Genomic DNA, 27,643 nt, shown 5'->3' on the forward strand with positions numbered 1-27,643 from the left:
TACAGGGTGGCTCAATAAGTCACTTAACACCCCCAGTACAAGGCCACTGCAGCGCGCAACATGGAAATGGTGATGACCAATCGTTATCAGGCCAAGGGGGAACCACATTGACACCACCCACACGGTCGGCGGCGATCTTGATGTCCGTCATCTTGAATTCAACTTCAGAATTTTAAATGGGAAGGGGGTCGTGCGACATATCAAAATGGGCTAGAATTTCACGAGAAATGCAATGGTGAAGGCTTTTTCCACGTATCTTTAACCAGTAAATAGTTATGACTGAATTCTTGTACCAATTTGCTCCTTTTCAAGGTGTTAGAAAAATGCCTTAAAATTTGTTTAGCGCTTCGGTAATGCATCGAGATCAAAGTGACGTCTATGGAGAGACGTTCGCATGCCATTGCACATTATTTTAATAGGATACATCCATGAAGAGCTGTGCATTATGAATGTTTGTCGCGAACAATTTACAGTGTGACGCTTCCATTGAATTAAAAGTCCTTCACAGTGACAAGGCTAATGTTTATGTTCATAAGGAAGTTCATAAACAGAATATTCGATGATTTTTATCTGATAACTAACTTTGGACAAAAACTGCTTCACAACGTTCCCATAGTGTTCTGGTGTTCTTCCCTATTGAAAAAACTCTGTAAAAAGTACCTTCTTCCATAAGCAAGGATGAAAAAAAGTGTTTATTTAACAAATCCAAGTAGCCCTAAGCATTTAAGGTTCCGTTGATGGAAAATTGACTAACCAATCGTGTTCCACACAGCACGCCACACCATTAACTTAAAAACACTAACCATTCAGCTTTGATCTGTCAAAAATGGGTTATCAGATAAAAATCATCGAATATTCTGTTTATGAACTTCCTTATGAACATAAACATTAGCCTTGTCACTGTGAAGGACTTTTAATTCAATGGAAGCGTCACACTGTAAATTGTTCGCGACAACCATTCATAATGCGCAGCTCTTCATGGATGTATCCTATTAAAATAATGTGCAATGGCATGCGAACGTCTCTCCATAGACGTCACTTTGATCTCGATGCATTACCGAAGCGCTAAACAAATTTTAAGGCATTTTTCTAACACCTCGAAAAGAAGCAAATTGGTACAAGAATTCAGTCATAACGTTTTACTGGTTAAAGATACGTAGAAAAAGCCTTCACCATTGCATTTCTCGTGAAATTCTAGCCCATTTTGATATGTCGCACGACCCCCTTCCCATTTAAAATTCTGAAGTTGAATTCGAGATGGCGGACATCAAGATGGCCGCCGACCGTGTGGGTGGTGTCAATGTGGTTCTCCCTTGGCCAGATAACGATTGGTCATCGCCAATTTCAAATTTCATGCCGCAGTGGCCTTGTACTGGGGGTGTTAAGTGACTTATTGAGCCACCCTGTAGAACCCACAGTATTGAATATACGAGTATCACACTTATGGAGTTCCACTTCAGTTCTTTTTATTCTAATTTTAAAGTCTCATAGCTACGCATAAAAATATATTTGGTATTTTCTCAGACATCTATAGGGCGTTGTATTAAAAAATAAAAGAAATGAGTTGAGATGGTTACCGATCAACTCTTAACAAGTCTAACTTTAAAATATTTGTGAAAAATTTGCCAAAGCATTTATTTGTTATATATTTAGCTGTACCTAATGACACTCTTCGAGCACTGAAAGTACTATCATTACACATACAAAACCTAAATCCTTCAGATCTCTGAGAAAGCAAGGAAAGCCATACGCTCAAAAGTTGTTTTTTTTCAATCAATCAATCTTTGGTGGACAATATGAAGAGCCGGTCAAGGCTTCTTTTCGTATGGAGTGGTATTAAATGCAGATACATGCGTGTGTTTTAGAGTGACATGTCTAAAGATAAACTTTAATGTAAACAAAAGCATGCACGTCACAGTTAAAGATTTTTGAATCTACAAAGAAAATCCAAAACCCATTCCCGCCTCGCCGGCTTCCGTGGCGGAGGGGTTAGCATAGGGAGCTATGATGCCAGGGGTCCCGGGTTCGAATCCCAGCCTGGGCATGGATGTTATTTGTGAGTGTCCACCAATTCCATCATATCATCACTCATCCTCATCTTCGCGATTAGCTAAAAGTGGCAGAAATGAGAAGTAAAATAAATCAAATATATCAATCAAACATTCCCATCTCACTCAATGACTTTGTGAATCCAATCCAAAATCTACCAATAGAACCTGCAGTATCTCATTTATCTCGTGCATTCATCTGACTAACGAAATTTTCTTACAGTTTGACTTCAGTGTTTAACTTTAAATGGCGTTGTGTTTGTGTTGCATTCGATACCAAAATCAAATTTTAAGCAATTAATGTCCAATTATATTATTAGTATACCTAATATATAGGTAAAAATAAGTCCCCCCCCTCTGATAAAATCGCAGATTGCACCCTGTTTAAAGGTCTAGGAAAAAAATCATTTCACCTAGGAATGATATCCGGATGCGATGAGTCTAGAATTGTCACAGCCTCATCTAGTCTCATGTGTGGAGAGGTCCTCGTTCTTGTTTGTGTTTTTCTTTCTTTTCCCACTCTGAAGTTATTAAAAATACATTCTTGATCCATTTTATGCTCAGATAGCCTAGGGACTCTATTTTATAAAAAAAATCTCTTAATACAGTATATTGGTTTAAGTATAGTTTTCCGAGCACCCTTTTGCAAAGTTATGAAAAATATGGGTGAGGTACAGTAGTAGTACATTGTACCCCCCAAGTTGATCTGCCGTGTCTCGTCTCGTTCCGGTAAGTATTTCGTTTCGGAAAATTCCATTTTAAATATTCAAAAGAAGAAGATTTGTGTCTTATCTTCGAATCGACGCGACCACCTCTTTAGAAAAGTGTACTTCCCTTACGGAAAGGAGCATTCGTCTGCAGCGTGATTTTCTGAGAGCAAATCTCCATCGTTCCACACACATTTTAAATAATTTTAATCTCCTTAAAGATGGTTTCAAGAACATAGGTCAATGAACTAACTAGTAGCAAGCACAATGTAATAGAATCAGTTTACAATGGTTTGAATTTCTGTGGTAAGGAAGATAATGCTTATAAGTTATAAAAAATATTAACTTTTTTATTGGGCGAATTTAAAATAGGTTCCTTTAACCGTAGCACCTTGCGTCTGCTGTCAAATTACCAAAGGGGGTACAACTCGATTTATGGATTTAGGGGGTACAGTACCCCCTTCAAAAATATGAGGGGGTACAATGTACCCCTGCACCGTTCCTGCGCCACTGGTTCTGGATCCCGAAAAGTTGGGGTTGGGACAGGAAATGATCTACATTAAGGCCCTAGAGAAGGAATTAAAGCTAATGTTATGATTGTGCAGAGAACTATATGGCCGATAGCGCTACCACAAAACAAATGAAAAATGTCATTCTCCGTTTGGCGTAATGGGCAAACATCACACTAATCCGTAAGTGAAGGTTTTATTTGTGTTTTTTTTGTATAAATGCAACCTTCTGTGAAGTCACCAGTTCATGACTAGTGTTTATTAATTTTATTATTTTCATCATCAATACATGTTGCATTAAACGGAAGATTGAAGCCGAAAGCGTACGTTTTTTTTCCCTATCTAGGCATTCTGGCTTGAAGTGGACGAATGGCGCCGAAAATATATAATTTTTGCCGGTGACTGAAACATATTATTATCTGCAGATACGTATATCGCCGTAAACGTCAACTAATTAGATGGATAATATAAAATATAACTTCATGACTGCCTTCCTGATTCACGAAACGTATCATTTTATTTCATGTCGCGTGTTCTATTGTCATTATTATTACATGATATCTGCTGAATAAATGATTTACAGTTGATGTAAGATCACTATACTCTGTCTTTGCACATAATTTCAGGTTTAATAGCGGGAGATGTTACGAGCAATGTGTTTTTTTAAAGAATTTCCCCTGATGTGGTTCACCTTTCATTTACTGGATCATAGCTTAATTACATATGTGCCTCTTGTACATGATATGAATTTGGAACCTGACTAATTTGCGAAGAAGTGGATGAGTGATGATATGAAATTGATGAATGGACACAAACATCCATGCTCAGGCCAGGATGTGCTAGCCACTCTGCGACGGGGGCCGGAACCTGGCTTGAGATGTGTTATGTGTCCTCGATGGCGGAATATTTTCAATAGCTGTTTAAATTTTACCTAATCGTCACCACTCATCCTCATCACAATTGGCTTCAACTGGTAGAAAAGCTATGCTGTAGAACATTTTTTGGCATGAGTTTACAATACCGGACCACTCCAATTTCTCTAAAAATTTCGTCTACTTACTAATTTCGGTGTCCTGATGACGTATCTGTAGTTCATATTTGGCGGTCACTTGTTAAAATTGTACATTTATGTGTAGAACTTGTAAAATAACCTTGCGATTTACCACGGTGATTGTCCATACACAGCAATTCAGAACCACCTTTCTTTCGCAATTCATTAATGGTCTTCCTTTATGCACAACAATCTGGCTACCTTGAATATTGACGTCAGACGAGGAATGCCTACGAGGTTAGGTTAGGCCTGTTAGGTTAGGTTCCATTAGCATAAATACAAATAAATACTAATATTTTCGCTAAGAGCTGCGCTACCTTGTTTTGCCTAACATGAAAAAGCTCTCTCCCGTGACGTCAGAACACAATGTTGCTATAGTGTTGTGCGATAAGTGACACCCATTCGGAGGAAATGGCGTGTTCCGTGGAGCTGCTGTTCTTATGGTAGGGTTATGTTACGTTAAGGAAACATAGTTTTTTCTCGATTTCCATATTCGACCGCCAATTATTACATGCAGATTCGTGATTAGGAGTTCACAATTTGTGAGTACGCGGAATTTCATAGGAATTAGAGAGTGGTCTGGTATTATAAACTCGTTCCCATTTTTTATGCTCAAAATTATTTTGACAAAATATATTTTCAAATGGAGTGACTATCTTCACCAGGTGGTGAAGCTAGCTTCTGAGCTATTTTCACCAGATTTTAAGCTGTACATGAGTATGATCTACAACCTGCCCTGTCCTGCTACACGGATATGTGTACTATATTTTAGTTGTATGTGTATGAAGCTTACATCAGTGTGCATTTACTTTCGTGCAGGAGACTAGGACTTTTTTTTTTGGAGCGAATTTACAATACCGGACCCCTCCCCGATTTTGTTCATATTTTGCATATGTAATAATTTTGGGCTCCTAAGCACAAATCTGTAGTTAATATTTGGCGGTCACGTGTAGAAATTCGAAAAAAAAGTTGGTCTCTGATCGCTACCAACAATGCACGATTGCTCATTATTTTCGTGTTTCCAATACTGAAATGACGAAATTACAACCCCAAATTGTAACTATGTTTGCCTAACCTGACCTAACCTAACCTTACCGTGAATGGTTAGGGGGGCTATGCGTGAATGGTGTGTGCGGCACCGTAAAAAATGTTCTAATACGTAAAGAACGAAATTATGACCACAAATTGTAACTATGTTTGCCTAACCGAACCTAACCTAACCTTACCATGAATGGTTTTTGGGGCTAGGCGTGAATGGTGTGTGGGGCACCGTAAAAAAAAATCTCATTTTCGTAGCATTTGAGCGACAAATTTTAACTACAAAATCGTGATCAAGTGTCCTAAAATATTGAATATGCAAAATATGAACGAATGGGCTGTATTATTAATATGTACCCAACTAAAATTTACTAAATTTACTTCCTCACACCACACAGATTACTAACTTCCGCCCACAGATTCTTCCGTGAAGTGATTCACAACAAACATGGACAACACGGAGAACGTTCACGGTAATTGAAAAGCTTATTTTACAACTTCTACACATCAAATAACAATTTCAACACTTTACCCCCACATGTTAACTTCGGATACTTCATTGGAAGTACGTATTTTGTGAATATAAGAAGTAGGATAGAAATTACATTTATTTGTTTCAGTTTTGGAAACAAAATCTTCTGATAAATAATGAGCAATCGTGCATTGTCTGTTGCGATCATGAACCCCCTTTTCTTCGAATTTCTAGACGTGTACGCCAAATATTAACTACAGATTCGTAATCAGGGAGTCGTAACGTACCCAATTTGCGTTACACGGTACGTTCCATTTTGTAGGAGGAAGAGTATGGTTCAGCTGCTAGTACCCATGGAACGTAACGAAATGCAATATGTTACAGACTGACGTTACAGAGAACGTAACAAAATGTATTATGGTAGATATTAACGTTATAAAGGAACGGAACGAAATGAGCACATTGGAACATAACGTAATATGCAATATGGTATATACTACCGTTACAAGGATACAAGGAACGTAGTAACGAAATGCATTGTGGTATATACTAGCGTTACAAAAAAACGTAACGAAATGCAACATGGTAGTAAATAACGGTACATAGGAACGTAATGAATGCAATCCTCCGTAACGGAACGAAGTGAAAGGCAATATGGTTAATTAACGTTACATAGGAATGTAACAAAATGTAAACCACTGTAGCGGAACGGAACAAAATGCAGTTGGGTACATACCATCTGCATAAGGAACGTAAATAAATTCAGTATGGTAGATGTTAACGTTACAAGGAAAGAACAATTCACAAATGTTTGCTAGTAACGTTATAGGTGCGTGACAAATATAATCTATTAAACATCAAGGAAGAAAAAGGAATAGCCCAAATCTCTTGCCATTCATTGGAACATTGCGAAAAATAACTCAGTATATTGTGTGGGATTAATGTTTCGTTAAAAATATGGTTGTTTGTAAATTAATGAATTTCCACCAGGGTTGTTAAAGGATCAGGAATTTTAAATCAATTCAATTCAGGTTCAGCAGGGAATATTAGCAAGCATAAATGGATCTGTACCGTAAAGAGCCTTTTTATGTTTAAGGTATTTAAATAAGTTCCAGGAACCTTTTTTCTGGATCAATTGAAATACGGCACAGGGTCCTTCGTTCCGGATCAATTTAAAGACGGTCTAAGTTCCATATTTGAAATGAAACAATACGCAACTTGGACCGAATTTACACTGTGATAGAACAGGTTCCGGTATTGTTGCGGAACCCAATAGAACCCATTAGTTGATGGGTTCGTGGACGTTTAAAAACCCTGATTTGAAAATTACATTTTTGGCTCGAAATTGAATAAACCTTCCATGTAGTGTAGAAATGAGTAGCCATAGGCGTGCGCACGAAGTCCAAAGGGGGGGGGGGGGGTTAATGCCCCGCCCTAATCATGGACGTCTGCAGATATTTTCGACGGAGGGAGAAGCGAGGTATTTTTCCATGGGGCATATTACCCCGATAATAGTGTTGCCCCCTCAAGAAACACCACTTGAATTCGAAATTATCGCATTCCTGCATACCCATTATAATAATTAATGTAAATTACTATGACTGGAATCAAATTATACGTGTGAAATATATACTTTTAGCTGACATTCGTTTTCTAAAGGAGAGAGGTGGCCATCCGCACCCCCCTTTCAGATTTCCATGCCCCTATATTATTATACTTTAATCCAGAAATTTAGGGGAGAGGAATTTTATCGCCGGTTATTAAACTATATTATGCTCTTGAAGAAAATGAAGTATTTTTAAGCCAATGAAAGTTCACAAAACAACTACGGCTAAAGAAGGTGCAGTGGCGCAACCACAGGGGGGGGGGGGGGAGATTGGGCCTCAACCTTGGACGGAAATCAATTCTAAGGGGTAAGGTTGCAAACATTGAACTATGGAAAGAAAGGTTGCAGAATCTAAGAGTTGCAGGACAAAACGATACTAAAGACGGATTTAGTTTTCACGTCTTTCGTGCATTATTTCTTCCAGACGGTCAAGAGCATCTGCAAGGAGGCACAGAAGGGCAATTGCCCCCTTTCGATTTATATCTTTATACAAATGTAAATAAAGTTATATAAAATTGTCTAGCTCGTTTCGCTCGCAATATCTGCTTTTCTTACAGTCTTGTCAATTTCAAACCCTTAGCTATAGTGGAACCATGAGCAAAACAACCTGCGCAGACCCACGACTCCTGTACACCATACTCCCGCTTGTAGGGGAGGGGGAGAGTGGACCATGCTTCCTTATGGCCCGAGGTGGAGGGAAGAAGGGAAAGCTGCGCGGGGACTTTTCGTCCCAAGGTTTTTTTCCTTGTGGTCGATGTATAGGGGACGGCGGCAGTCAGCCCTGGACGCCGAACGATGTAAATAGAAAAAAAAATGTAAAAGAGAATGTCATGGGCCTCCATGATTTTTTTGCGCCATATTAAATCAATATTGTTTTCAGTTTGCAAAAATTTGGATCTAAAAGTTTTCTTGATCGCTTCGCTAGCAATTTATTTTCTGTAATGCATTGTAAATTACCAGAGGGAGAAGTAACAAGAAGTAAGTACGTCAGACTATTACAAACAGTTGAGTCTTAAATGTATGAACAATTGTTTGGGGGAGAAGAAGCGCACACATTTCAGAGGCATATTTTTTGTTGTTTGTTGTGGGGCGAATGAATTCATTATGTAATGTATTAATATAGGCTATATAAATTGTGTACGTATAATAATAGTGCCATTATTACTACTATTATTAATAGTTTATCCAAGTACTCCCCCCGCAGACAAGAATTTGTGGTTACTCCTCTGAGGGGGTGCATCATTTTCTATGTAATTGAAAACTATCGCGCTTCGTTCTCTGGCAAATTTCTTAAAAATAAAAGTAAGGACATTTTGAACAGGACACTTAATAACATAATGGCGATGTCTTCCATTCCTAACTCCCAGGTGTGGGCAGACGTTGTAACATGCACTTTTAGTGACCATTGATTTCTACCATAAATTGCTACTACTAGATAGTGAACATAGAAGTGCATGTTTGGACACACGCCAGAGATTGTGCTTATGGCAATGGTCATCGTTAGTGCTCGAAAGTTGATGTGTGTGTGTGTTCAGTAGACTTTCAGCTATGCAATTGCGGGCGCGCACTTATGTGTGTGTAACAAATTTACTTTGTTTTTATATAGTCTTGTGCAACCAGGGTGGCGACAGACCTGGAAAACCTGGAAAACCGGGAAAAGTCAGGGAATTTGAGGTGTCAAAAAAAAGTCAGGGAAATGTCAGGGAATTTCGTCTTCATTGACTTTTTTTTATTTATTTATTTAAAGATATCGTTATGGAACTCTGCACGGGAACAGGAAATGTCGTTTGTAAGTTTCGGCCTCAACTTTTAGGCCCCTTTTTATGCACAACACAACCATGGCCCAGAAACCAGTGATGGCAGGTGGAGAGAGAGAGAGAGAGAGAGAGAAATTTCTCTCGCACGGGCTTCTCGGCGGGAATTTTAAATTCGAACACTCTTTGGAGGAAAATTGTTATTACTCTGGCACTATGGGAGCAATCTACTTCGGATAACTTTTGTTTTGCAGCTAAAACATCAGCGCATGCAATCGTGTGCAACTTAGAATGCCGAACCGAGGAAGGGGGTTTGGGGGGCGCAACCTCCGAATTTCAATGGAAAAAAAAATCTGGAGTTTGCCCCCTCTTCTCCCACTATTTTGGAGAGAAGGCGTGAACTTGATTATACCTTTCAAAGAATGGACATTTCTCAAGAGAATGAAATATGTTTAATGTTCTTGGGTGCCATACAAGTTGAATAAGCCAAAATGTGATTTTTTTTACGAAAAATAAGTAATTTGCAATTTTGGAGGAAAATTGTTAGGGCACTATGCGAGCAATCTACTTCGGATAAGTTTTGTTTTTCAGCTAAAACATCAGAGCATGCAACCGTGTACAATTCAGAACGTCGGACCGAGGAAGGGGGGTTTGGGGGGCGCGACCTCCGAATTTCAATGGAAAAATAACAAAAATGTGGAGTTTGCCCCCTCTTCTCCCACTATTTTGGGGAGAAGGCGCGAACTTTAGTATTCTATTCTTAGATTGGACATTTCTCAAGAGAATGAAACATGTTTTGTTCTTGCGTGCCATACAAGTTGAGTAAAAAGCCAAAATGTGATTTTTTTTTTTTACGAAAAATAGAAAAATAGGTAATTTCCATTTTTGGAGGAAAATTGTTATAACTCGGGCACTATGGGAGTAATCTACTTCGGATAAGTTTTGTTTTTGAGCTTATACATCAGAGCATGCAACCGTGTACAATTCAGAACGCCGAACCGAGGAAGGGGGTTTGGGGGGCACGACCTCCGAATTCCAATGGAAAAAAACACAAAAACCGGGGGAGTAAAGGTTAAGCCTCTAAATATTACGTGAAAATTTCATTGAATTATCATTTTTTCTTGTCCATATGGGAGTAGTAAGGAGACTTGTCAACAGATGGAGGGGATAAGAGTGGGCGCGCCGTCCGATAGTTGTCAGACGTCGTAGTAAAGCATTTTGTTGGGCAAACTGAAGGAACATGGAAACAAATAGGGTCCATTGATACATACGATTTTTGTCGAATATCGCCACCCGACAAAGTATCTCACTACAATATGCGACAGAAATTGCATGGACTGCAACATCCAACAAAAATCGCATGCATAAACAAGAAGAGCTTTAAACTGCAAATATGCTGTTGGAATTTTATTACTCTTCTGGCTCACTTCACCTTATTTAATGTAGCAGTTCTTACGAAGGTTTTCTTTCATCATTCTGACGTATTACAGGTTTCGCACAAGTTAACATACGTTTACAATGACATTGCACTAATTTTAGATATCAAGAAGAATCCAACCAAACGGGATATATATTGAATACTATCACGAAAAGTGGATCATAAATCTGCATTGGTGAACGTTATAAAAATTGGCAAGTGCATGCTCCCAACCTCAAATTTACTGCAACACTATTATTGCAATGAAATTAACGCCACTCTCTGTCCTGTCTGTTTAAACTCGTGAGAGATGGTCATTAATCTCTCATTGAGTAAGTTTAATGTCCAATATTATGAAATAAAATACTAATAATAAATACGTAAATATTTTAATTTACTCGAATCATTCAATCATAAAAGCAAATCACTTTCTTCAAGAATTGACTTTTCTCTGTCAGCCCTGCTACATTTTCACTTTCCATGTACTGATTTATACGAGGGGTGTCCGATCAGTAGGGACATTGATTTTTCGCAAACGCCAAAATCGTGCAAAATGGTAATTGCTGCGAAGTTATGTTTAGGAATAGGCAGTGATGGATGTCTGGACACATTTTTTGCCCGTTTGAAATATCGAAATAATGCGAATTGTTGACGTTTTTAGCGATTTCTTTAAAGAAATGTCCTAAAACAACGAAAAAAATTCATGAAATCCAACATTCTTGTCTTTTCTAGGACATGTTTGTGTACATAGAACATGCAAGTTTTCCAACATTTTACTCAAGAGTAAACTATAGGGTTATACGTACATGGAATAATTCCGACAGCCACATTAAATCATGTATTTTCCACGATTTTTTCAACTTCTATCAAAACCATTTGCATCACAGAGCAAAGTGGCAGGGTTGTAACAGGAGATCGAGTGCATATCTACCGTCACACGGGAGACACATCTTCGTATTTTTCGCACGTCGACTGAGTAATAATGGAGCTCAGTCGTTAGGGCGTCTGACTACTATGCGAGAGACCCGGGGTCGATCCCCTGCGGGGGAGAACCGGGATGTTTTCCACCTATTCAAACTGCTCCGGCACCTACCCTGCACCATATGAAGCTGGTACCTTGAGGAAACTTTGAGGGATAAAGGTAGTCAGGAGCGTGGTGCTGATCACATTACCCCTACCTTCAGCCGTGATCAAGAAAGTGTGGGGCCATAATTCCACACCCCTATACACCTTCATGGAAAAGTGCAGGGGAGCACTTTACTTTTACTTCCTCAAAAATCTGTTCCAACATATCAAACTGTCACGAAAATACGTAGACCATGTGACCTATAATTTAAAATAATAGTTTAAAAGCACAACGGAGTATTAAGTTTCGGTATATTTGGTAGATAAATGTTCTAAAACAAAACGCGAATTTTGGGAAACGTAACACTAACAAGTCAAAAAAGAAAATGCCAATTTTTGGTGCCATAATATATCGGTATCTGTCACGTGAGATTGATTGATTTTAATTTTTTGGGTGCGTCGCCACTTATGGTCATTATGCACCCTTCAATATATATGGGGAAAATTCCATTATCTAAAATCCTGACCTTAAAATTAAAAAAAGGGGTATGGAAAATAACTTTCCCAAAATAACTTTCAAGATATCAAACTCTCACTAAGAGGCGTAAGCCATGTGACGTACAATTTGAAACAGTAGTTTAAGAACACCATGAAGGTATAATTTCAGATATTTGCCAGAAAATGCGCTAAAATGAAAATGTGAATTTTGAGAAAAATAACACCGTATAGTAAAGAATAAAAAATAAGAAAATACACCAATTTGAAAAAAATAACAAAAATATCAAGGTCCCTACCGATTAGGCAAAAATAAAACAAGAACATCAGTTGTAATTTATTGCATTAGTAACAGTGAGTCCTAACCTAATTTTCGGCATAATCACCACCGTTGTTCTGGCATTTGTCGTAGCAAGGCACTAAATTTTGTATGCCCATGTTATATGTGTCTGACAGCAAACACTGGAACTATCTGTACCGCAGTGTAGCTGTCAAATCCTTGCCCTGCCAGAAACCTCTTCAGTTAAACAAAGAGATGAAAGTCGGTACATTCAAGGCCAGGACTGTACAGGGAGTGGTCCAAGATCTCTCACCTGAAGTGATGCAAAGGGCCCGTGGGTACTCAGCTGTATGGGGTTGTGCACATTCGATTGGCCTTCCGTGAATTGTCTGCACCATTGTCTGACCATACTATCACTCACGACATCCGGTCTGCACACCTCACACGATTGCTGGTGCAATCTTTAACCTAGAACTGTCCTAAAACGGCTGCATTGCAACTGTACCGGATTACAACTACATGCCACTTCTTCCTGCCTGCATGTGTGTGTGTGTCGCTCTCCGACCACTAGTGCTGCTTATAGGCACCATTGGAGCTTTTTTTCAGGATGCCCCTCGTATATGAACTTTCAGAAGCTTTTATTATTAGAGTGTTTCTGTTTTAATGTGTGGTTAGCTAAATCAGGTACCTATACAATGCAATTCTATAAATGCCTTGCGTTAAATTTCTAATACCTACATACCCTTGTCGTCAGCATTAATGGTATAACTGCATGTTGTCAGTTTCTCAGTACTTCACTTGGATATACTGTACTGAAGCAGAAATCCCATTGATAATGTAAGGAAATATGACACTTTATTTTGTTCGATTCAATTGTTTCACGTATATGCAAGAGTTAAGTTGTTTGCTTTACAGAGAAGAGAGCTTTATGCATTGAAAAATGAGTCCGCACTCAAGGGTCTTGCAAGCAGAGGGTTCCAAACCTCAGTGGAAATATCAACATATAATATCGAGACTGTATAAGGAGACTGATAAATTACAAATTGTACAGGGTGTCTATAAAGTCACCTAACATTTGTGCATGAACAGGATTTTTGGTGCAAAATACAATATGTACTGAAACATATATCACAGTAGGACACAAAATCAGTATAACTCAATGTGACCACCCCTCAAGTCTAGGCACATATGCCAACAATCCACCACAGCCCGAAACACCTTCTCCAACATAGCTGGTGTAATCTGAGCAACTGGGGCCGTAATGCATTGTTTCAACTGGGCTATGCTGTGAATCCTCGCCCCATACACCTTAGACTTGATAAACCCTCAAATGTAAAAGTCTAATGGGGTCAGATCGAGGGGGGGGGGCCAACTCCCCGTTGCGAGACACGACCAATCCATCTACCGGTGAAAACGTCATTTAGGTGATCACAAACGATGATGGCATCCCAACCTGTTGGTGCATAGTAATAAGCTTGGTGTTCCCCACTCCACCGTGCTATGAGCCATAGTTGGTAGACGCTGGGATTATGGATACTGAGTCGCGTGGTCGATGCGGTGGGGCTACGTGTGATCGCGTCCTGTACATTTTCCACAATTTGTGGTGTTATGGCTGGCCTACCAGGACGTTCTTCATCCTCAACACTACCTATTCACTTGAATTTGTTGACCAGGTTCTTAATAGCCAGCCTGGTGGGGTCTGGTTTTCTGAATTTCCGAGTGAAGTCCGTCCGCACCTGTTCATACGTCATTCCAAACAACGGCTATTCTCTCTTCTATAGAGTACATTTTATCAGTTCACTTGGAAAAAATAAAAGATTTGTCATTAGTTCATTGAAATGTTAAGGGACTTTATAGACACCCTGTATTTCTTAGTCAATCACTCTTCACTCTTATCTCATTCAGTCGTAACTTTAAAAATAATCAAGTATTTTATTTTAAACTTACTGCGTATGACAGAATTCCGTAATCCTTCCCTAGCTTGTGAATTGTAATAATTTTCCAAATTCACTATTTTGCAGTTTGAATTAATATCATAGAGAATAGAGAAATTAAATCAATTTCATAGAAGATAATATTGGTACTTAACACAACCATACGTGGATCTGTATGAGTTTATTATTTCAATTTGCAAAAACATCGATTTAGTTTCGTTTGTAATTGTCAGGGAAAAATGTAAATTTTGTCCTGGAAAACCTGGAAAAGTCAGGGAATTTCATTTCTGCTTGTTTGTAGCCACCCTGGCAACGTACGCATACTGTACTTTAGCGAGGACAAGAATTTACATGACCCCAACTCAGCCATGCAAAAATTAAACTTTGATAGTTATTGGAGCCCATTTTAATATTACAATTGTGGGTTCAGTATTTTTGAGGTATCGATAAGACATGTGGAACGACTGATTCTAACAAAATGAGTCAAGTTCAAAAGATATGTGGATGCTATTTGTCATCTCCATTTACATTCCATGCTGTTACACGGGATGATTTGGTAGTAGAGTGATTGACTATTCGGTTTCCATTCTTCAAAAACTCATTGTCCAGAACATTAGAAAGTAACATGCTGATTTGGATACACACACAGGCAGACACGTGCGTCCATCAAGGTAATTAATGTACATTAATTTGCATTTGCGTGCGTCTTTTGATAATTTATCAGATGCCATGCAATAATTACTTAGACAAGATAATGACAATGATGTTGCCATTTTTTGATATTTTATTAAGAGAATTTTATAACAAGAGAACTAAACTTAACCTTAGGAAGTAGCGTGTTTGAAAAACAAGAATTGATTTTAGGTTACATATTAGGAGGCTAACAGTAACGTCTGTTATTGAGTGGTGTTCCTGAGTAATTTGCTCTAAATGTTACATTTTGAGGTACATTCTAAAATGGCTGTCAAATTTATCATAAAAAATCTAAAAATTTACACTAATCTCTCACAAAGAAACAGATATCATGGGAATTAATACAATAAAAAAAAATTAGGATTTGTTCACCAACCAAGGAATAACAATATTTGCCATATATTCAACTCCCTACAACATCGAAGCTCAATTTTTTTTAAAAAAATGTAAATATACATATATTTAAAGTATGCATTCGTACTGTATAAGCATAAGAATAGAACGGAGGTTCTGAAAAGTATATATTGAAACAGTTTTTAAAATTTTGTTGAATATCTTTATTATTCTCTTAATCATTCCAAGGTAAATTCTAAAACAAGGAAAAAAAAGACCTTATTACTTAAAAAACTAGAGAAATTTTGTATCTTTCAAAACAAAGCAAATACACTGTCATTTCCTTCAGGTGTCAATTTAAAACTAAACAGAATTCCACAAATTTGACATGAATAAAAATATATTTCATACTCTTGTATAACATCAGTATATCTGTGCAATTTTGTGAACAGGTAAGACAGCTACTCAAAACTAAATTTATTAATTACTAGGAAACATTAAACAAGTACGAGCAAAATTGTTCTTTTAATTAAATTACTTCTTATGGAACCTCTGAAAAGATTTTCTTTGGTTACAGCTACTTATGTATAATGAACTATAAGATCACAAAAAAAATCAAGTAATTATATACATTATTAATCTAGACAGTAATATTCCCCACATTTTCAACATGTTGTACAAGATCTTTCTGTGGTGTATCATTGGATTCCACAAAGTTTGCTACAATGTTTGTAGTCAATTCTGTGCTGCTATTTCTGAGATTGCTTTTTAATGAAGATTTAGTTAGATTTTTTTTCATGAAAATATAATTATTTCTAATAACAAGTATGTCATCAATAATTTCGGTTGCCATATTACACCTGAGTGGGTTTAGTATGAATTTCAGAGATGAAAAGAGTCTCTCGACACTAACTTGTGTTGCAGGAGTAGAGAGAACAATACAAGCCAAAATGTACAATTCGGGACAACTTGATTTTCTAATTTCCCAGAAATTTAGAACATTTTCAGTCCTTTTCAGTCTTCGAGTTGAAACAAAGTAAGTGTCCAATAATGACGCAATATTAAACTTTGGTGCAGATATGGTATTCCGCCGCAATAAATCTTGTTTCTTTAAGTAGTTTGTGACATGGTCACTGTCATCATCTTCAGTGCTGGAATCTTCTTGTTTCTTTACCTCTCCACACACTGATAAGGATTTCATGTGTTCAAGTCTTAACCACAACTTCTGGAGATACACCTTCGCCACATGGATGTTTTCTTCACTTAAAACAGAAAAGTACCTGGGATCCATGTAAATAGAAGCAAGAAATCCTGGATACTCAAATAATGATGGAAGTCTCTCTTCGTTATTGACATATAATGCTTGTTTTTCTCGTTTGTCCATGCCCTCTACTATGTGGCGTGCAAGGTCTGTGTTGATTGTTGATGTTTTAAGGCGACACTCCAGCCATATCCCGTAGAAGTCGCCAAGTAGAATCTGTTCTTCTTGCAGCCTCTTTGTGGCTACTTTGGCTGGTTCCAGTGACGTCAAAATAGCCTCAATGTATATCCAGTCTTCTTGCTTTATTTTAACTTGCTCTTGATAGTAATCCCCTATGAACTTTTTAAGTGTAAAAAGTGACTGGAGCATATCATTTGTGCTGTTCCATCTTGTCGGGACATCAAGGGATGGTACCGGCAGTGATTCTGCATTCAATTGACGCCGTGCTGTAGGCGATCGTAAGACACGGCATGCTGCTTGACATGTCACAATAATATCCTTAACTTCAGGAATGGAATTGAGAGCATCATTCACGACTAAATGAAGAGTATGCGACGCGCAACAAACGGATTGGAGACGATAATCTTTACTCGTCAATTCCATTTCAATATCTTCATCTTCGTAAGTGTCTTGAGAAATATTAGACATCTTTGTTTCTTGATCTTCCCCAATAAGTTTCCCGGCTTTAATCATGTTTGCTCCAGTGTCTGTAGTTAAACTATATATATTCTCCACGGGCACATTATACTTATCCAGAATGTTCAACAATTCGTAACGCAAATTGCTACCTGTTTGAGACACAAATAACTCTTGAACTGACAAAGTACGCAATTGGAGAGCCCCATTTACAACAAACTGAACGTTGACACCAAAGAATGATCGTCCATTTTTCGAAGTAGAATCAACTTTTAGATGTATCAATTTTCCCTCCATTTCGCCGCGTATTGTTTCTCTGATCTGCTGGGCCTGACTGAATAGCATGTTCCGTACACCTTCCTTGTTCACGATAAACCTGCAGAGAATAAAATTTGCTTTAATCCTTAATTGATAAGTTGTTTCTTGATTTTTGAAATTTACAAGACATTTGTTTCAAACCCAAAATAGAATTAAAATTCTTAAAAATATTTTTCAAATAGTATGAATTAATTATATTATCAAGCTTTCATCAACTAGGCAAATGCTACAAATATGAGAAAGCAGAACACTTTTTTGGTGAAAGTGAAAAAGATTGTTATTTAAAACCATAATAGGTTAACCTCTATCAGTGTGTCTAGAAACTAACGCAGCTTGCATGCAATAAACAGTGTTATTTGATGCAATCAACGCTCTTTAGTAAAGTTTGAACTAATGAGGAAGTTATAACACCACCCTCCCTGGTCACAGCACTGGGCTTTGGCAATAGGTCTTTTTGCTTCATTCAGATATACCTAAGGCTGTGAAAAGGATATATGTGACACCTATATTTTTTTTATTTTCTAAAATATATTAACAATAGTATATAGGGGATATCTAAATAAGTTGTACTGCATGCTCAGTTCCATCCAGCACTGGAAAGCTACAGAATGTTAGCATAACCTGTCTCTAGGCATATGGAGTACAGTGAGTTTGTTTTGTCTCTGCGCAGAGTTAGCACGTGATATGGGACAGATGCCGGCATTTTCGTCCCGTAACGTCTAGCATGCAGACAATTATACAGTATTTATATTACATATTCCGACCTAACCTGTGTTATAAGAGTTTAAAACGAACGCACTGTATATGTAACAACTTTGTAAAATTGAGGAAAATTTGACATAATATTTGAAAACTTTATATTAATTAGTTTTGTTTGAGTGTACAAAAGTGTGTTAAATATCATTTGATGAAAAAATGTGTCTCATACATATCAGTCTTCAGAAAATTACTTTTCCAGACAGTTATACTTAGTTTACTTATTCAAAGAGTAACTGTTGCAGTTGAAATTACTCATGATTATGTCAGTGAGTAACTAGTTTTACAGTTATTTGAAAAACTAACTTAACGTAATTGCATTCCTTCTAAACATTGTAAGGATATACAGAACTCTCTACCTTCATTACATGAGGCTGGATCAATAAAATCAATGTATTTGAAGTAACCTGAAATGAATTTCTAAGGAATTCTAACTAAAGAAGGTAGCTGTAACCGTAGCCGAGTTTCATTTTTGCAATAGATGTAACTTTATGACGTTACTTTTACTATTCTTTAAGACAAATTTTTAACTTTAAAATTTGTAGCGTTGGGGGAAAAAGTTAAATTTGGCAACACTGTTTCAACTATGGGCTCCCGCGTAGCCAAATTATTAGTGATTTAACATTTGGCGCTAGCGGTCCAGGGTTAAATTCCTGGTGGGAGCCCTCCAAAATTTCAGTCCTGCCCAGCTACGCGAGGACAGTAGTTGAGCTAGTTAAGGAGTGGGTTCTGTCTTGAAAGCCAGAAATAGCTGCGATGGACTATGCGTGGACCAAGCGTCATCCTTTGAAAAATCAGCTTAGAGTTGTTGGCATTTGAATAATTAGTCTTGTTTGTATACGTCAAATTGATTTAAGGGCCTTTCTCTTAGAGGGGTAGTTTAGCTTCCAACTATTTCTTTTCTGGACGCTTTTGTTTCCTTTTTTTTTTTTCGGAATCTCCTACTAAGGCAAGAAAGCTGGGCTTCGTTCCATTTTGAATTTAGGACATCCACGCTTTGTTGCAATTCGTCATTTCTAGTTGCTCATTAAAACTTCAGTGTTTGGTTTAATCTTGATTGTTGTCATAATATTACAATGCGATGACATACCACAGACATAAAATCCAAAATAAAATTTCTTAAATATTTATTTTCTTGTAATTAATGATCATTGGGTGTGTTCAATTTTTCGCAATAAAATATCCAACAGAAAGTAACTGCAAAAGTAAGTTATTCTTAAATTGAGTAGCTGCACCGAACCTACTTTTTGAACCAAGCAACTGACTCTAGTAACTTTCCGAACACTGATTAAGACTGTCCGTTACTAACAATGAAAATAATTTCATTCGTATACAATGTGAACATACTAAGGAATACATGTAAAGGACAATCTGACGACATTGATGAAAATACGCACCTGTCAGAAGCTGGCATCGCTTCCAAAAGAGGATTCACTATATCTTGAAATGCTTGGTCATTCATCAGTGAAAAAGGACGTCCGTGCTCCGAGATGAGTCGGATGCAAGACTGCCTGAGGATGTCTGCGGTCATCTTTACATTTAGGAGAATATTGGCTTTCGGATTACTAGAGATAGCATTTCTCATTTTCTTCTTCTGCAGAAATGACAGCTTATCTTGATGCCTCCGCTTGATATGTTTCTCTAGGTTACCACTATGATCTCCCTATAAAGAAAATAGTTTTATTCATACTGAAAGAATTAATATCAAAGTAAAATCTATGTGCGAGTTTGTGTATTCGTACAATATACCCATATACGTAAATATATGGAGACCACTAACTGTCATTATATAACAATATGCTTAATGTATGGAGATTAGTCACAAATTGGAATCCCAGCACTTTTTACGCCTGATTAAAATACTATAGAATACCCTACACATAGTGGACCTTCCCCAATATAAAATACGTCGAAATTCTTGAACATGGGGAAAGCTAGACTACAATGCGTGTGGAGAATTTACAGGACAACGAGCTGGAGGCAACTATAGAGGGGGGCGTGGTGATAAGTGACAGAACAAGACTAATTTGCGGTATAAGCTCGCCTAACTTCTAGATAAACTCTACAGGTTATAGGGAGAAAGTTGTGCTTATGGATTTTGAGATTTTGGGAAAAATTGAAAGTCAATGATTGGGATATGCATTTGAGTTGATTTAGTATATTTTACTTCGCTTTTCTGCCAATTTTGTCTAATTGCGAAGTTGGGGATGAGTGATATGATGAATGGGCACACTTTTGCTCTTTTTACTATAATAATAGAACAAGTAATTTGATTTTGAATTTTAAAAAAAGGATGCAAAGATTGCTCCAATGCAAGAACAATGTGCGTAAAAACTTTGTTCAGTAAAGCCAATTTGTTCAGGCAAATTTGCTTTGAATTTTTAATGCTTAAGTAATGATAAGTAACTTTTGTCAATTCTAGGTAATTTTGAACATTTATAGTAGTTTTCTGAAGATTTTTTGTAGAGTTTGACATTTTATTAATTGAATATCTTTTACCCTTATTTTTCAAATTTTGTCATGTGATAATGTCCTCTTGCTGACTGAAGTAAACCTAGGACACACTGCTTTCAGTATCTTTCAGTTCTTTCAATGAGAGTATAGAGGAGCTTTTCCATGCTGATTTCGATGCATAAGTATTAATTACTAAGCAAATTATCCACCATCGCGTTTGTTCTGTTTTACCCAATGAGAGTTGCGAATTTGAACAAAGCGCCAGACAAGCAACTGAATCTCTACACAAGCATTTATTTCTCAAACACACGCACGATGCAAGAAAAAAAATTAACAAAAGTAATCTTTGTCAATTTCCCACACGATACTTGTGTATCGTACTGTACACGTCTTTACTAGCAGACAATCATTTTTATTTTAGAATCTCCGTCAAGTGTTTATTGATCATATTACTTCAGCTTTATTCTGAAAAGCCATTGCAACTTTTGTCTTCTGTAACAATACAACATAAAATTATTTTTTTAAAAAAATGATTTTAAATCTCACGTATTTGCCAATTCTGCATTAATCTCACTGCTGCTAACAGTGTGTATTACTCCATTTTCTGAACAAGTTGTAGTAAATTTAAACATTTTACACTTATCCATTAAATTTATCAAAAATTAACTCATCAACTGTTAAGGAATTAATAACAAATGATATATTTTTAAAATTTTATTTTTAGGTCATTAATTGCTTCGCCCTGTTATAAACGCTATTTCCTTGATATTAACCAATTACTGCAATTCAATCCTGGACATATTGGACACCCATTCAGAGGTGTGTGTTTTATAAACTACAACCCACGGAAATCTTTCCTGAACCTGATATTTTGTCTTTCCAGTAAAGTCACAATTTGATCTGAAATATTTTCATACGTTCAGTTTTGGCCCGCAACGCCATCAATAAAGCATTTGGTTTCTGACGAAATATAATGTATGTACCAAACGTAAAATTTAACTTACCACTCCATCAAATTGATCAATTTAGTCCAATTTTGCATATACGAATTAAAATAATAAATTTTACTAAACAATTCAAGTGATGGAATAAAGGTCCTACTTGGAATGTTAGAATGTAACCATCCTCCGCAATTTTATATGGATATACTAGCTAATGGATAGTAGGAATTTCCCACGATTGCTCTCTCCACGAAAACAGTCCAGTCAAAGTCTGAGCTTCCCCTTGTCTCCTCCACACCCCTGGTCCTACAGGGTTGCCACACATCTTAGCTGCTCAGTCGACACTTCGCGCGTTGTACAGTGGGATCCATGAGTATTACCGTGCAAATTGTCCATCACCATGTTAGTGCATTTTATTTGACCCAATAAGAGCTTCAAGAATTAAAAGAAAACTCAAAACAAGCTGTTGACAACTTCTGCACCAGTATACATAAAAATCCATCGCTTAAAACACATAGGATGTACGAGAAAAATAACGAAAATAGTCGGACAATTTGCCGAGCAATATTAGTGCATCGCACTGTACGTATGCGGTTGATTGCGTCAGCTGAAATTGTTGCTTATTGGTAGAAGAGGCATATATTTTTGGTAAATAATACAAAATTTCGGTACAATTTTCGGGTTCAAATGCGCTAAATAAAATAAAAATTCGTTGGGAGCGAATTTACAATATAGAGAAAGTCTCCAATTTTGTTAATTTTCGGTATACTAACTAATTTTGACCTCCTAATCACGAATCTGTTGAAAAAAACCGGCGGTCACGTCTGAAAATTTGCTAATGGAACCTAACCTAACAGGCCTAACCTAACCTCGTGTGAATGGTTCGTGGGGCTACCCGTGGATGGTTTTTGGGGCTAACGTCAATGGTTTGTGGGGCTAACGTCAATGGTTTGTGGGGCTACCCGTGGATGGTTTTTGGGGCTAACGTCAATGGTTTGTGGGGCTACCCGTGGATGGCTTGTGGCGCTAACGAACAATTTTTGTACAATTTCCAGACGTGACCGCCGGTTTTTTTCAACAGATTCGTGATTAGGAGGTCAAAATTAGTTAGTATACCGAAAATTAACGAAATTGGAGACTTTCTCTATATTGTAAATTCTAGCCATTCGTTGTTATAGCGGTGAAAAATCTGATCAAAAGTGGTGTATAAAATGACAAATTGAATATAATCCTAAATTTGATTAAAAAACTGCACTTATTACACAAAATAAGTATATCCCTTATAGTACATTCGTAGCATATCAGTTCTGTTGGAACGCTACGCATTTATGTAGTTACGAGAGTATTAAGTCTATTCTGTATAAAGGGGTCAATTTATGCTTCTCAAATATTTACAGCAGAATTAATCATTTCTCCGTGAATTACCTAACTCAGGATATTTCAAACTTCAGAAAGTATCGCATCGGTAAATAAACTAATTTTGTGTTTAGGAGTATTTCTTATTTTGCAGATCATTTCGTTACGAAACAGGGTAGGAAAATGCACCTCACCTTTCAGAAACATGAAAAATTAACATTACAGCATGTCATTTCACATTTCGTGTTTTCGTCAAAAACGAAATATGGATGTGTCTACTTACTGGCAAGACTAGGTGAGCGGCGTGACCTTGACTGAACTCTTTTCGTGACTTTAGATTTATAAATTAGCAGTTTGCACCTTTTCATTAAGTAGCCTCCTTCCTTTTTTGTCTTATTTCTACAGAGACTAGTTGAATATCTAGTAAAATGACGCGCTGTATTACAATTACTAATAGTATTACAAATTGTACACAAACATCAAAGAATGAAATACATTAGACACGAGTTTTCTGAAAATTTCTTCTTTTTCAAACTTTATACAGACGAAAATCGTGAATGGTAGTGAGCTCGCCCTGTTGAATAGGATGGGATTTCTGAGTGGAATGTTCAATGCAGCATATTGATCAAGATACAACAACTGAATTACGGCGAAGTAGGTTAGAAACCCTGCGTGCTCAAGAGCAGCTTCGATAAGGCACCTGAATTGTCTAGAGCTGAACAAGGAAATGGGCGATCTTTATTTCCCAAGGCCATTCCGCAAAACTAATGCCACAAGAAGTTTCCTGTGTGGATTTGTGAGCATGAAATTGTAGGTTGATGATAGTACTACAAGACGTCAAGTGGATTTTTTCCGTTTCGTTATTTTATATCGCTTTGCTACCTATAGAGTTTGAATAACTAATTAATCATTTGATGAGCAGACAAACACAAAGTAGCCGATCCCGTGGCAAATTAATTAGCGTAATACAATGCGAAGTCTAAAGTCTGATTAGAACCTGGACTAGAAGATATTGTCTTTATACCACTTCCATCATCTATCGCATCCTTTATCATCGCGATTAACAGTGGTAGACGCGAAATAAAAATAGAACCTTTGCAAGGACGTCCGAAAGAGGGGCAAGGGGTGGACGACCCCCCTGGAAAATGAAAGTCAACCAAAAATTATATATATATATATATATATATATATATATATATATATATATATATATATATATCACACATATAATGTCATTTCAGCTACAATAATATATGTTAATTATTGCATGAACATAACTTCAAATTAAAGTAATGTTTTTTTTTAAAAGACAACACTTATGGTGTAGGACATGCACCTTGTTTCCCCCCCTGGAAAAAACTACCTTGCTTGCCCTTCCCTGAAAAAAAATGCGGGCGTCCATGAACCATTGGTATCTACTTCGGAGTATAAAGCGTTGTTTCTTCAATGTATAGCACGGAAGTAGACCGCAACAGCCTCTTATTTGACAGGAAATAGCAACACGAGAATAGGGATTCCTCGTATTTTAGATTTTCTCAAACTAATTTCAAGTATGTGGTGGAAATTCCTTCTATATAGTATGCAAATCGAGGTTTGCAGTTTGAATGGGCGTATTCCTTTTCTCGGTTTTTCCTGGAGACGATATTTTCAATTACTTTGAAGCATTTTGTACCATTTTTTATTTTTATAAGCAATTTCATTAATTATACATATGATAGAATGATCTAAACATGAAACTCATTGTCTCTTCCAATGATTAACAGTTTTCCTTGCCTTTCATTACGCTAGGCCTCTCAGTCGCTATCTTTGTTGTGAACCTAGATTAAGTGTGGGGCTTATCCTCTATGCTTTCATCATACAGCATGGCTGTGGGCTACATGCTTGACATCTTAACACAACTCCTTTCAAATATTTCTCGGGAAACGTATTTCACCTATCGTCCTACGGGAATCAGACGAACGTAACTACAAAAATGCGGTTTTCAGTTTTGTTAAAAAAAAAATCCTCTGAAGGGTATTTGAAGTAAATCGACATTTTTCCACTTCTAATTCTTATCTGTAAGACTGAGTCACGTTTAAGAGTCAGACTTTATGCACAGTAAGGCTAATCGGAACTGAACCTACAGTTTATAAAATTGGATCCGAACCACTGTGTGCCTCCACCGGGTATCGAACCCGGGACCCCTGGAATACAAGGCGACGACGCTACCACTGCGACATCGGGGAAGCCGACCTTCACTTCAAGTATCGCTATCACTTTTTAGTAGTCAAGGAGTATTGCATTCATTTCAATTTGGAGTAAGAGTTCAGCATTCACGTAAATCAGCAAACTTTGAGTTTTAGATACAATGTTCAATAACAACTTATATCGTCACGGCCAACAAAATAATGGCCATGAAAAAATTAGTATCAAGACACCATACTAAAATTGCTGCTTGAAGAACACCGTAAAGACTAAAGTCGTTGCCTGCTCCGTGACTGATCAGCTAAGCTGCTATTTGAAACCCTGGCTAAGGTATGGACGTACCATTGAGTTTGTCCCAATATCTATTCAACCTCAACATAGTAAATAACTGAAGAGGTAGGAAAGCTACGTAAAATTGCCGAAATAGGAAATAAAATACTCCTCTACCCCCCACACATGCATATGCAGCCGAGTTTTGAAATGCCGAAGCAACTATTGCCCACGGTCAGACTATATCAGTTGCTTTCAAACGTTAACATGATGAAATGAACGTTTCTATATGCACCTCCATGCAAATAATTTCATAGAATCCCAAATAAAGTTAAATTAATTAATGTATTGAAACTAGGCATTTGAATTTTCCCAAGGCAAACCTGCAGACATGAAAAGATCTGCCCATAGTCTTCAAGCACCTTTAAATACGCTGGCTCATAGCAGAATGTGATGTGTGAGCAAGAGTGCACTCGTGCACAATCCTACGTGTAATTTACAAACGTTAATTATTTTCCATTTCCTTTCGCCTGCATCCTAACATTTTTTTAATCCACGACAATCAGAGCAAAAAGTTTAGTTAGTTTTTTATGATAAGATTGAATTCCTGCAGAAATGAACAGAAACTACTGTGGGACCACAAGGATATAAACCTGAGCAGACTCGCGGCTCGCGTGCACCGTACTCTCGCGTGGAGGAGAGGGGCACAGTAAAGCATGCTTTCTTATGGCCAGAGCTGAATGGAAGAAGGAAAATCTGTGCGTACACTTTTCGGCGTTGTGGTCGCTCTATACGACGTATAACCCCATTGCACTCTAAACTAAGGCTCTCCGACATTTAGACGAGCTGTTTTCAGTTTCCTTTTTCGAGACCACGTTCTCTACGTTGACCCTCACTGGCAGAACAATTGAGAGGAAGAATGTAACTTATAAGATAGAAAACACTTATGATGTTTAAATAGTAATAACACGATCAAGGTGGCTTCGGTCTAGGACGGCTATGAGATTCGACAAGTTAAGATAAGTCCCATCCTGAAATCCTAAATAACGGAATTTACGGCGAGAACTGAAACATTTCAACCTGCCCGAAGATTGCACTTACCGCAACTTTCTTTCCGCAGCCCGGAATAAGACAGTGAGATTCTCGTCGTATGTCATCAAAGGAGAAAAACATGCGAACGGGATTTTTTCTCTTTCTTCCCTTGGATAGCGAAGAACCTTCTCCTTCCATTGTAACCAATCGTAAAAGACCGAGATTCCCATTCACGCTAGTTTTAAGGATCCCAATTTCTTCATCTACCTCCGCTGTAAAATGTAGTTCTAACCTCCTACCCCTCCCTTAAATCGAACACTGCGAATCTGATTGGCTCCATGTAGAAGCAGCTTGTGGCGTATTTGTACACTGCTGAAAAATGCAGAAGCAGAAATAGTTATTTCCGTGGGTTAAAGCAAGATATATATATATATATATATATATATATATATCTTGCTTTAGTATATATATATACTAAAATGACAAAAAGGTAAGTAAAATAACCTAATTCAATTAATCATATACATATACACACCTGAACGATTATCGCCTGCACCATATTACTGAACAAATCCAAAATAAAACTTTATAATCACTCATTCCACTAAATGCCCTTGAGAACTGGAGATAGGTTGTCGTCGTCTTCTTTGTTTGGCACACACCGCCTATTAGCGATTTCTTGCCAGAGGTCCTATTTGGTAGTATTACACTTCTCTTAAGAAAAACACTTGAGGTGTTTTATCAAACTTTCTAGGGTGCACGCAGTGATTCTAATCCATTTCACCAAAAATATACTTTTGTCCCTATGGATTCATGTCTCACCATATGTACGCTTAGATTTATTTATTGATTTATTTATTTCAGATGTTACCCCTAATGAAGTTAAGGAGTTTTCATTTAATGCCCTTGCATTTTCTTTCTTGTGTCCCTCTGCTTTGATACCGAAATGCTCTTTTGTTGTAAAACACACCTACAAATACTTAAAAAAATAATAATTCTAAAACGTATTAGCTAAAAAATACATTTTTCTTGG

General features: G+C 37.3%; 1 protein-coding gene across 1 annotated transcript in view; it reads left to right on the top strand.

Annotated features, from left to right (window-relative positions):
• The first annotated feature begins 3,389 nt into the window (after positions 1-3,389).
• LOC146005330 (dual specificity protein phosphatase MPK-4-like) overlaps positions 3,390-27,643 on the top strand; it is a 79,938-nt gene continuing 55,684 nt past the window's right edge. Inside the window, exon 1 of the mRNA XM_083144499.1 lies at positions 3,390-3,447. The gene's annotated coding sequence lies outside the window, so the exon portion shown is untranslated. The remainder of the gene's footprint in view (positions 3,448-27,643) is intronic.

This window comes from Lepisma saccharinum, chromosome 23 (genome assembly GCF_977018435.1).
Source record: "Lepisma saccharinum chromosome 23, izLepSacc3.1, whole genome shotgun sequence".
NCBI lineage: Eukaryota > Metazoa > Arthropoda > Insecta > Zygentoma > Lepismatidae > Lepisma > Lepisma saccharinum.